A 12,050-nucleotide genomic window follows, 5' to 3' on the forward strand; every position below is an offset into this window, starting at 1 on the left:
ACTGACTGCAGGCAGTGAGCTTGTTGTCATGTGTCTGAATGGGAGCCCTGTAGAGACTTCTCCTTTTTGTCGGAGCAGCTCATTGTCCTGCACCGAGAGTAAATAAACTGCTCAATATTGGACTGTCTTGCCTTCATTTCTGGGTTAATCCTTGCTGTGAGCTGTTCTGTAGCTTGATCCTGTTTTTGGTTCTGTTCTTGCTGATGGGGACAGTCTCTTCCCACCCCCACCCCACTGGGCTGTGGGTTTCAATGTCTGGTGCAGACAACTGCCTGGACATACTTGTCTTTGGCATGGTGAGCTGCTCCCTTGAGCCACCCTCTATCTTGTATAGATGGACCCACAATACCCTTGAAGGAAGGAATTGGCTCTGACCCAGGAATGGCTGATTGTCCTGTCCTTCTCAGCAAAAGGACCAACTGAGCAGAGGGCTGTAACTCATCAGGCAAACCTGAGTGTTATTGAGAGGGAAAACTGATTCCAGTAAGTTAAGCATAACCAACAAATCCCAGCACTTCTGAGTTTGAATTAATGATCAAGTTTAAGATTAAGCTTGGGGAACTTTAGTTTTAACGTCGGCATCTTCTCAATCAACCTGTTGATTATCCTTACACTCCACTGCAGCAGGTGGGGTTTGAATTGTCTCCCAGACAACAACAGGTAGGGATGCTACCCCTGCACCACGAAGGGGTCTGCAAAACACAGCCTGCCAATTGTACACATTAGGAGAGAGCCAATATTCAATTTCATCCTGATTTTACTTTTATTGGCTTGTCAAGGTATCAGTTATTGTTCAGCTCCTGGGGAGTATTGGCAAAGGCCTAGGGTGCAGGGACAGTTCCTCAGATGTGGACAGGGTGGGGAAGAAGGCATTTGGGATGCTTCCCCTCATGGGTCAGTGTAGGAGTTGGGATGCCATCCTAAAGCTGTGTAGGACACTAGTGAGGTCACTTTAGGAACACTACTTCTAATGTTCTCTTCCTTTTTTTTTTTGAAGGAACGATGACTTAAAGTTTCAGCCATGGGTTGTGGGACAAATCACAAGGAGGCTTAATAAGGCTGGGGCAAACCTCCCCTGGAGCATCAGAGGCTGAGGGGAGACTTTTTCAGTTTGAGACACTGGGCCAGCATAGACAGAGTCAAGGTGTTTTTTTTTTTCATTCCCCTGTACCCCCACACCCCCTGCCCCCCAACTATTGGTATACTAACGGGTGTATGGTGAGAGGGAAAGACTGAAAAGTGACCCGAAGAATAGCTTTACCCCTGTGGCTCATGTATGGAATGAGCTGTTGAAGGCTGGTAAACACCAAGCCATTAAGGTGCTTTTTAAGCAATGCAAAGAGAGAGGTTATAACCAAAAGTTGACAAAGTCTGGTAGATGAAGCTGGGTTAAACTTCCCATATCTGATCATTATGGATGAATTAGACCAAATGGTCAATTTCCATACCGTCTCTTTCAGACCCACTGCGAGCTATTAGACTAGCTGGTGAGCTGATGTTCTAATAGTTTGATTCTGCGACAGATTTGTACTCATTAATTAATATCAAGTTCGGGGACCCTGACAGGGAGCAAAACATGAAAGCTTACAACATTATCACCATCTTCCACTGGGATGATAACTGTAAGCATGAAAAATTATTCAAAGGGCTGTGACATATAACAAACAAAACAGGAGCAAAGCCAGCACAATACAGGAGTGCAATATACACTTCTCATCAACTCATAACAGAAAGGAATCAGGGTCTTGTTTTCAACTGTACAAACATCAAATAAATTTGAGCCAAATCAATTTATTAGGTTCAATCTACACCAGCTGGTATTAGACATCCTACCAAAATAAAAGGTATACAGAAGATGCCTGTGCAAGATAGAAATGACTTATAAAGGTTACTCGATTTCTTTAGCTTTCTCTGCCCCCATGTTCTGAAATTTGCAACCGCTCAGGAGTTCTCTGCAAAAACATATGGCAAAAAGACCTTTGCATAATTTCAATCTCAAAAATGCACTATTTACCAGTCAGTGTGCACCTCAACATTCTCTTCCATAATTTGCTGCAGTGTATTTATTTGGGTATTGACTCAAGAAGAACATGAGTATCTGTGGTTTGTTAAACCAACAACCAGGGAGAAAGCCAGGAACACCACCTATTCCCACAGAGTCAGTCACCACAGTCATTCATCAAAGTCTCTGGTGACCATTGAATGACCATGTGATGTCCATTAGTTGGGATAAAGCCCTTTGTGACCACTGGACATTCCCTGTGTCTCAGATCCATTCTGACCAGGACATCTGTCAATCTCCAGATATATTCTCTGTTTGGGCGGGCCAACAATATTCGTTGGTGGTGTTTCTTCCGACAGGGCTGTGCATGGATGGTGATTGGTGGCTCCTGATGTCAGTCACAGGCTCTCCCAACTGGCCTATCTAACCCAGAGTTAAATACAAAGGGACACATTTCATCACTTATCCCAGGACTGAATTTCTTAGAGTTACAGTGTCAAACAGTACAGAAACAGACCCTTCCATCCAACTTGTCCATGTTACCCAGGTATCTCAAAGTGAACTAGTCCCATTTGCCTGCATTTAGCTCATGTGCCTTGTTGAAGACTAGACCAAATCCTTCCAAATACATAAAGAGTGTTGTTTATTTTTCTTATTTTAAAGATAATACTCCCAGGAGTATTAACACAAGATCTTATGGTAGAAAGGCTCAGTTCGAGAGTCGTCTGGGTAGGACCTGAAGATGGCTCCCCAAGTGTGTCAGAACTATCACCAGGACTGTGAGGATGCTGTTAACAAGCAGATCAACCTGGAGCTCTATTCCTCCTATGTTTACCTCTTTATGGTGAGCCTGGTGGTGTACAAGGCCCATTCTTTCTCCCTGTCTGCCACCCCACCCCATCAAGGGCAACTAGGGGTGGGCAATATGTTAGTGATGTCTATGTCCCATGTGTTTCACAGTTGTCTTTGAATTACATCGAGGATGGATAGAGTTTGTTTTAAGCCGATGAGTTGGCTTTTGAGTGTTTCTTTATTAGGATTATTCCACGGCACAACATCGTGGGCCGAAGCACCTGTACTGTGCTGTACTTTTCTATGTTCTATGTTCTTCCCTCTACCGACCTCCTATCCACTAAAGTGATTATTCAAGTCTGCTTTTTTATTGGTTGCCTTGTGCACCCCAACCTCAAGTTGACCTGTGTCATCTCCAACACATCCCTCACCTTCCTGGGCCTCTCAGTCTCCATCTCAAGTAACGAACTAGAAACTGATGTCCATTTCAAGCCTACTGACTCCCACAGCTACCTAGAATACACCTCCTCCCACGCACCCTCCTGCAAAAATTCCATCCCCTATTCCCAATTCGTCTGCCTCCGCCGCATCTGCTCCCAGGATGAGGCATTCCACTCCTGCACATCCCAGGTGTCCACGTTCTTCAAGGACCGCAACTTTCCCCCCACAGTGGTCGAGAACGCTCTTGACCACGTCTCCCGCATTTCCCGCAACTTTTCCCACCCCGGCCACAACTGCCTCCAGAGGATCCCCCTCGTTCTCACATACCACCCCACCAACCTCCGGATACAACGCATCATCCTCCATCACTTCCACCATCTACAATCCGACCCCACCACCCAAGCTATTTTTCCATCCCCACCCTTGTCTGCTTTCCGGAGAGACCACTCTCTCCGCGACTCCCTTGTCTGCTCCACACTCCCCTCCAACTCCACCACACCCGGCACCTTCCCCTGCAACCGCAGGAAGTGCTACACTTGCCCCCACACCACCTCCCTCACCCCCATCCCAGGCCCCAAGATGACCTTCCATATCAAGCAGATGTTCACCTGCACATCTGCCAATGTGGTATATTGTATCCATTGTATCCGGTGTGGCTTCCTCTACATTGGGGAAACCAAGCGGAGACTTGGGGACCGCTTTGCAGAACACCTCCGCTCGGTTCGCAATAAACAACTGCACCTCCCAGTCGCGAACCATTTCAACTCCCCCTCCCATTCCTCAGACGACATGTCCATGGGCCTCCTGCAGTGCCACAATGATGCCACCCGAAGGTTGCAGGAACAGCAACTCATATTCCGCTTGGGAACCCTGCAGCCCAATGGTATCAATGTGGACTTCACCAGCTTCAAAATCTCCCCCACTGCATCCCAAAACCAGCCCAGCTCGTCCCCTCCCCCCACTGCATCCCAAAACCAGCCCAGCCTGTCTCTGCTGCCCTAACCTGTTCTTCCTCTCACCCATCCCTTCCTCCCACCTCAAGCCGTACCTCCATTTCCTACCTACCACCTCATCCCGCCTCCTTGACCTGTCCATCTTCCCTGGACTGACCTATCCCCTCCCTACCTCCTCACCTGTACTCTCTTCTCTACTTATCTTCTTTTCTCTCCATCTTCGGTCCGCCTCCCCCTCTCTCCCTATTTATTCCAGTTCCCTCTCCCCATCCCACTCTCTGATGAAGGGTCTAGGCCCAAAACGTCAGCTTTTGTGCTCCTGAGATGCTGCTTGACCTGCTGTGTTCATCCAGCTCCACACTTTGTCATTTAGCATGCTTTTGTTGATCAGTACTTTGACAATAGGAGCTTGGAAGTTATGTTGAGGTTGTACCGGACACTGGTGATGCTTCTTTGGAGTACTGTGTCTAGTTATGTTCGCTCAGTTATAGGGAGGATATTATTAAGATGGAGAGGATTCAGAAGAGTTTTACACAGGATGATGCTGGGAATGGATGGTTTGAGTTCTTCACTTCTACCAGATTATTCAAAGCATTTTTTGACGTTCTCCATGTGCCTGGTGGGCAGGCGTGCTCTTGCTCAGGAGATAAACATAGCCCTAGGATGTAAATTCTTAACAAGTATTTCATAAGTGGGTGTTTTTCAAATGCTTCCCAATCAACAACAAAAACAGAACTTGCTGGACAAGGTCAGCACATCTGGCAATATCTGTGAAGAAAAAATCAGAGTTAACATTTCGGATCCAGTGGCCCTTCCTCAGAACTGATGGTAGCAAGGAAAACATCAGCTTATGGGCAGACGAAAGGGATCTGTTGGGGTAGGGACTAAACAACAGGATAGAGGATGAAGCCCAAAGTCACAAGAGCAGTTGGCTAGACAAAGGAGTTGATAACAGTATGGCTAGGAAGGTGAATAGGTATTAATGGGGATTGTTAGTAACCAACAATATGTAATATGTAATAACAGTACATCATCCTTGATTTGAGACTGAAATTATCACAGAGAGAGCTGAGGGCAGGAGTACAGCTATGACAGCACCAACTCCCCGATGTCCATTGCTGCCTCTGAACTCATGATTCCCTCAATTTCAGCTGGTATCCCCACCTGGCGTCCCTACCTCTGCTCTGGCAAGCCCTCTCCTGGTTTTTTACAAATAGTATCGTCATTGTGACCACATTAGACATGGTCTTGTTTCAGTGCTCAAACAGCTGGCTGGTTACATTCCAAATCCTACAGCTCACAAAACAGTGAAAGGAGGTTTTGTTTTCACCTGTTCATGTGACTGAGCACTGACCACTTTCAGATGACTATTGTCTGTACCCGCACTGTCCAAGGGACATACAACGTGTTGGATGAATAAAAGCAGAAAGGCTCAAGTTAAGTCCCAAGACTCTCCAAGTATCAAATGTTAAATCTTGTCTCATAAATACCTCTCAATATATAGTGAACATTTACAGAAAGAACAGAACATCAGACTGTGTGATGTTTTTCATCAGCAAGAAAACATTCCACTCGGAACTTGGCAGTGCTGGGAGTACCAGAATTCCGGTCGAGGCATCTCATTGATGAACTTTCCATTTCATCAACTTGTTCCACTCACAGACTGACTGCAAACTATCTAGCGCATGTCAATATCCTCCAATTAAAACATCAGAGTAAATAGTTTATGTTCGTTGACCCTTCCTCAGAAGGGAGCAAGTTCTGATCAAGTATTATTGGATCCAAACCATTAATTCTGGTTTCACTTCACAGATGGTTCCAGGCCTCTTTAAATTTTTGAGAAATTTCTGTTGTTATTTCTGATTTACAGCATCCATGATTCTTTCAGTTTTTATTTAATATCCTCCAACTATTGTAATTAATCAGTGCCACTGACCTGTTCTGGACCTGATGAGAGATGTATCAATTCATCAAGAGATAGGCGAACACAGATGCAATTGTGCTCAATGTTGTCTCCAGGTTTGAATTTCTTGAAATGTATTAGGAAACTCTGATTTAGAGAATTCTATCAGTTTCAACTTGAAGACAGTCCAGCAACTACATTCCATTGCAGACAAGAGTCCATGACATAATTGTAAGAAAGTGAAGCATGTGCAGGAAACCTTCAGAAATGGTTTAAAATTGGTAAAGGTGTAGGAGATAGAGGAGAGCTAATGGCTGTCTACTTTGGATAGCAAAGCTATGGCAATCTTTCCCCAGGAACCTGTACATGGGCCTGGGGGGGTCATGTTTAGAATGAATACAGAGATGTGCATGTAGGTTTCCTTCAATCCCCATCCAAAGAATACCTTAAATCTGGGCATCGCTCTCTCAAAACCTTAGTTGAGAATTATGGACCCTTCCTCTTCATTGGGTTCAGGATTGATGGGATATTCCTGATTGGCTGTCAGGAATTGTCAGTGGTCATTAGTGATGTCATTCCCTGTTTGAGTGCAGGATGTCCCAGGAGTATAAATACTAGAGCTTGTGGTACAAAGACTTAGTACTAGGGCTGTTTAGGTGATAGTGAAGATGGTTTCCCAAGTGTGTCAGAACTACCACAAGGACTGTGAGGATGCTGTTAACAAGCAGATCAACCTGGAGCTCTATTCCTCCTATGTTTACCTCTCCATGGTGAGCTTTGTGGAATTGAAGCCTGTGCTATGATAGTGTTGACCTGTTTGGTTTTTACGCTGGGTTAATGAATTAGCTGTAACATGTATTATTTTCTGTGGCCCTTCCCCTGTTGCAATCTAGTGCAGGTCTTAACACTGACTCTCTGTTCAAAACTTGACCATTGTCTTCATGTCCAACTGGCTCCTGGATGTGGACGCCCAGCTTGCTGTCTCTGGACAATGTAACCCTTGGTGATTTTTCATCTAACTCTGGAGGGATGATGTGGTCTTGGTTAATAATTAACAGCTTTGGGGATTGAGGCCTTTGTTCCAGAGTTGTCCTTGTGCTTGTGAGCAGGAATAGTGAAGATGGCTTCCCAAGTGTGTCAGAACTACCACAAGGACTGTGAGGATGCTGTTAACAAGCAGATCAACCTGGAGCTCTATTCCTCCTATGTTTACCTCTCCATGGTGAGAATTATGAAGGACCTATTTCTAAGTTAAGGCTGTGATATGATTGTTCTGTGACAATGAATTAGCTCATTCAACCCTCCCATGTTTTGGGTTTTAAAGTTTTTTTTTATTTTAATATGAAACTTGTTTTTGTGAGTGGGTAGTGCCTGTGTGCCATTGGTCTGTTTGGTAATGCCTTTCTATGGTCCTCCAAGGGATAAGTATATGGTTGAAACACTCTAGAAATCAGATCCCTATTCTGTAATTGTTGTTTAAACATAACTTGGCAATTGAGATTTCTAACATTCCTTCATATCTTTAAGTACACCTTACTGGAATGGGAAGCTGCAGCAAACTATTTCAGTTGGTGGAACCCCTACTGAAAATAGGCAAGAAGTCAGTAGGTCAGGGAGACTTCTTGCAGAGAAGGCAAGCTAATGTGCTGAGTCTGGATCTATCTTTAGAGTTGATGTATTTCTGATCCATGTTGCTCTAATGTTCCTTTTCTTGCAGGTCACTACAACAGCCTCCTGCTTGGGTACCTACTTATTTGTCCTTTGCATGTTGCAATGCTCCAGTGAATCTAAGCAAACTGGAAGAACAATATCTCTCTTGACCAGGTGGTTGATGACACCCTTTGGACTTAATAGGAGACTCCTGATACACCCAGGGTTCTGAAGCAATGTGGTAGGAAATTAACTCTCATTGAGATGAATGCTGGATGGGTTTGTCAATAAAAGCACCAGTTTTCTGTTGATTAATTGCTCATCTGCTGAGTTGTTGTAGGATGGAGCTTTTGGTGTACTTGGCTAGTCTTCATTTGACTAATGATGCTTCAGACAATGGCCTTGCTCCAAGATCACTGAAATATATGGTGAATTACCTCTGCATCTGTTCTGATATCCTTTACTGTTTTGCTTACAATCCAGATTTCCCACCACTTCCCAACTCCAAGGCTAGTTGTCATGGGCACTCTGTCTGAAACTTGACATTTTTTTATTTTGATTCTATATAAAATCTGATCATGATTCAGTGGATTCTAATAACACCCACCGTTCCTTGAATTGGTTCCAATTCTCAATGTTAGACATTAGAAAAGTGTGCCCTCCTCTTCCTAGCAGAAGGGGTTTTAGCCCCATTGTTTAACCCCCCTCTAGGATCTATACAGGGGCATCAGTCCTTCCCACTTCTATTGCTGAAAGGATAGAGCTATAAATCAATCATTTGATGGTAAATGTCTCAAGAAATTCTCTCAATAGAAGCAGGAAACTGCCAAGATTGCTGAAATTCTGTGATTGAAACAGAGTACATTCAGTCCATGCAATTGCATTCTGCTTCAAGAAGCATTACCTTGCCCCAATCTTTCTTTCCCTTCCCAAACCTTGCACAATGTTTTAATTTAAATTAAAAACATCTGCTGCCCTCCTGAACATGGCCCCATACTTTGAGGTAGAAAAAAGACCTCAATCATTTGCCTTATCTATGCTCCTCTGCATTTTAGTACTTTTAGGTCACCCCTCAACATCCAAATTTCCAGGGGAATCTCCAGCTAAAGCATTCCAACTCTAGTAACATGCATGGAAGTAAGTGAGCTCCCCAAATGGGAACAATTTCATTTTCTAGTTGAATCATGTGCCTTGCTGAGGGATTTCACCAGAATTGCTGACTTTATAAAGAACCAATTATAACTAACTGTTTCAATTTAGCAACTTACTTTTAGCTTAAAGTATCTGAAAGCTGTTAAATTGACCACTGGTATTATCTTCCAACCATAGATGATGCCTGACCTCTCTTTCCACTCCCTCTGTTTGCAGTTCTTACTTCATCCGGGATGATGTTGCCCTGCATCACTTTGCTGAGTTCTTCATGGAGCAGTCCCATGAGGAACGGGAACATGCTGAGAAACTGATGGCATTCCAGAATAAACGTGGAGGCCGAGTCCTCCTGCAGGACATCAAGGTTGGGTTTAACTATACCTATTAAGCTTCACTGGAGCTTGTGGTTCCAAGTGTGGAACAATCGAATAACTGCCATAGCTAGTATGGCATGCTATTTCATCTTGCCTCCCTCTTTCCTTTGCGGCTTTTCCAATCTATTGAAACATCTGCCGCTTCCCTCCCTCCAGAAGCCAGAGCAGGATGAGTGGGGCAGTGGTCTGGAGGCAATGGAGAGAGCTCTGCAGATGGAGAAGGATGTGAACCAGAGTCTGCTGGATCTGCACAAACTCGCCTCTGGCAACACAGATCCTCATGTGAGTTCCTGATGTGGGTTTTTGAAATTTAGTTGCAGAATTCCATAGCCAATGGGCATAGGCATTAGCTTGATCTGACCACAGCATATCAGCTAGTGGCTGACAGAACACAAATATTTCATGATGTTGGGATCGTGAGTTTCATCTGTATGTAATTCAATTTTTAACAGTCATTTTTTTTCAAACAGCAAGGGCAGAGGTGATGAGCTGGTTAGCAAAGACTAATTGCGTAAACATCTTGGGAGGTCTTGTATTTTGATGGCCTGAACTGGTGTTGGGTTCTGATTTTCTTGTAGCGTCAATGTTTTGGAGTCCCACAGAATGGGAGGTTTCACTGCTTCCTGGCTGCTAATCTGAGTTTTCCCCTTCCCAAATGGCGAGGGAGTTGATTTTGCCAATGTGTCTGAGGTTATGAATTAACTAGTCTAAGTATACCTAATATAGTCATAATTCTGACCTAACAAGGCGTTGAGTTGGATGTACACAGCAGGCCAAGCAGCTTCAGGAGCAGGAAAGCTGACATTTTTAGGGCCGAGACCCTTCAGAAAAAAAAATTGTAGTTCTGTTCTTCTAACAACCTCTGGATGTATTTCATCTACAGCATTTAGAATTGTCTTGGTCAACATTTTAGTAGACCAGTTACATCTGCATCCAAAACAGATACTTCATTCTCCTTTAAAATAAACCCCATGCCTAGGCGAGTTTAAGAGTAGGGGGAGGGGTTGGAAATGAGGTAGTGCCTGGTCCCTGGCTCCTTTCACTAGAGTTGCATGAATATAATCTGATCTGTTGCTCAGGTTCACAGGCTGACAGCTCAAACAGTCAAGGGAAACTGGTCTTGTCTAAATTCCTTTGCCACCTTCTTTTGGTCAGCTGTGTGACTTTCTGGAGAGGCACTACTTGGATGAGCAAGTGAAGATGATCAAGAAGCTGGGAGATCACCAACCTGAAGAGACTAGGAGCCCCTGACAATGGCATGGGAGAGTACGTGTTTGACAGGCTCACCCTGGGGGAGAGTGACTGAACTGCCTGCAGAGAGCGAGATTGTTGCCATGTCTAAATGGGGCACCTGTGGAGGCTTTCCTCTTTATACAAGCAGCTCATTGTCCTGCACCAAGTGTGAATAAACTGCTCAATATTGGACTGTCTTGCCTCCCTTTATTGGTTAATCCTTGCTGTGTGCTATAGCTTGATCCTGTTTGGTTCTGTTCCTTCCTGATTGGAACACTTCCCTACTGGGGTGGTGGGTTTTGCTGTCTGGCCCAAACAATAGCCTGGACCTAGTCACCTTTTGAGATGGTGAGCTGCTGCCTTGAACCACTGTCCCATCTTCTGTTTTGGGTAGACCCACAATACCTTTAAAGGAAGGAATTAGCACTGACCCAGGAACAGTGAAGGGTCAGGAATGGCTCAGACCTAGACCTCTCAGCAAAGGGATCAGCTGAGCAGAAGTTTCACCTGACGGCTTCCAACCCCAAGATCCCAGTGAATTAAGCATAACCAAATTCAGGAATTTCAAATCAAACCCAGAAGAATCTCACCTTTTAAGGTCATACCTATAGAATTTTACATTTGATGATAATGCTGAACAGAAAATATTTTCTGAAGAAGGGTCTAGGCCCAAAACATCAGTCTTCCTGATCCTCTGATGCCTCTTCACCTGCTGCGTTCATCCAGCTCCACACCTTGTTATCTCAGGTCTTTTTATAGACATGGTTTTTTGTGAGTAGCCGATAACAAAGAATGGCAGGGAGGAAAACTGGATCTAGCACTGGGCCCTGGGGTGTTCGGAAGAATAAAATCCCTTGGCATTTCTGTTGTTGTTGTCATCAAGGCTTTTTGATGACATTCAGATTTCAGATAATCAAGTTTAGGAGACACAGATTTAGTTAAATTTGTACAGCCAACGGCCAGGGGAATGATTGATCACTTCCCAGGTAGGTGTTGAAGGAAAGATATGAAAAGAGATTTCACTGAATCCAAACTTTGTGGAAGGGATTGGGAACCTCTCATCATCCGTACGTGGATCAAATCATTCCAAAGGATGCAGTTGGACAAACCTACAGAATGTGCCATTGATGCACAGCTAGGCACAGGAAGCAAGTTCAAACCAATTGTCACAAGCCAGTAGCATCTGCCAGTGCATCTGTTCCAATCCTTGAATCAGATGGGGCTCATCTCACCCACCAAAGCACTGTCTGTCCTTTCAAGATACATCCAAGTTGTGCTCTACGGGAGCAGATTGGGTTCAAATCTGTTGGAATCCAATAGCCCAGAGAAGCCCAAATTGTCACAACACTATGTGAAGAAGGGCTAAGAAAGAAACAACGCCAAAAAAGTCTGGATGTCAGCCAAGATAGATTCCAACAACAGAAGGATAGCATCAGTAAGAGCCTGTCAAGTTTTCTGTGACTTGTAGATTCAATTCTCAGAGGAATTATACTTGAGCAAAGCAAAAATTTTCTTCAAGTCTTGACAGTAGCAAGAAAATATGGTCTTGTTTT

General features: G+C 44.3%; 1 pseudogene; it reads left to right on the forward strand.

Moving 5' to 3' along the window:
* The first annotated feature begins 7,211 nt into the window (after nucleotides 1-7,211).
* Nucleotides 7,212-10,570, forward strand: LOC125447294 (ferritin heavy chain A-like; annotated as a pseudogene).
* Nucleotides 10,571-12,050: the final 1,480 nt, after the last annotated feature.

This window comes from Stegostoma tigrinum, chromosome 38, assembly GCF_030684315.1.
Source record: "Stegostoma tigrinum isolate sSteTig4 chromosome 38, sSteTig4.hap1, whole genome shotgun sequence".
Classification (NCBI taxonomy): Eukaryota; Metazoa; Chordata; class Chondrichthyes; order Orectolobiformes; family Stegostomatidae; genus Stegostoma; species Stegostoma tigrinum.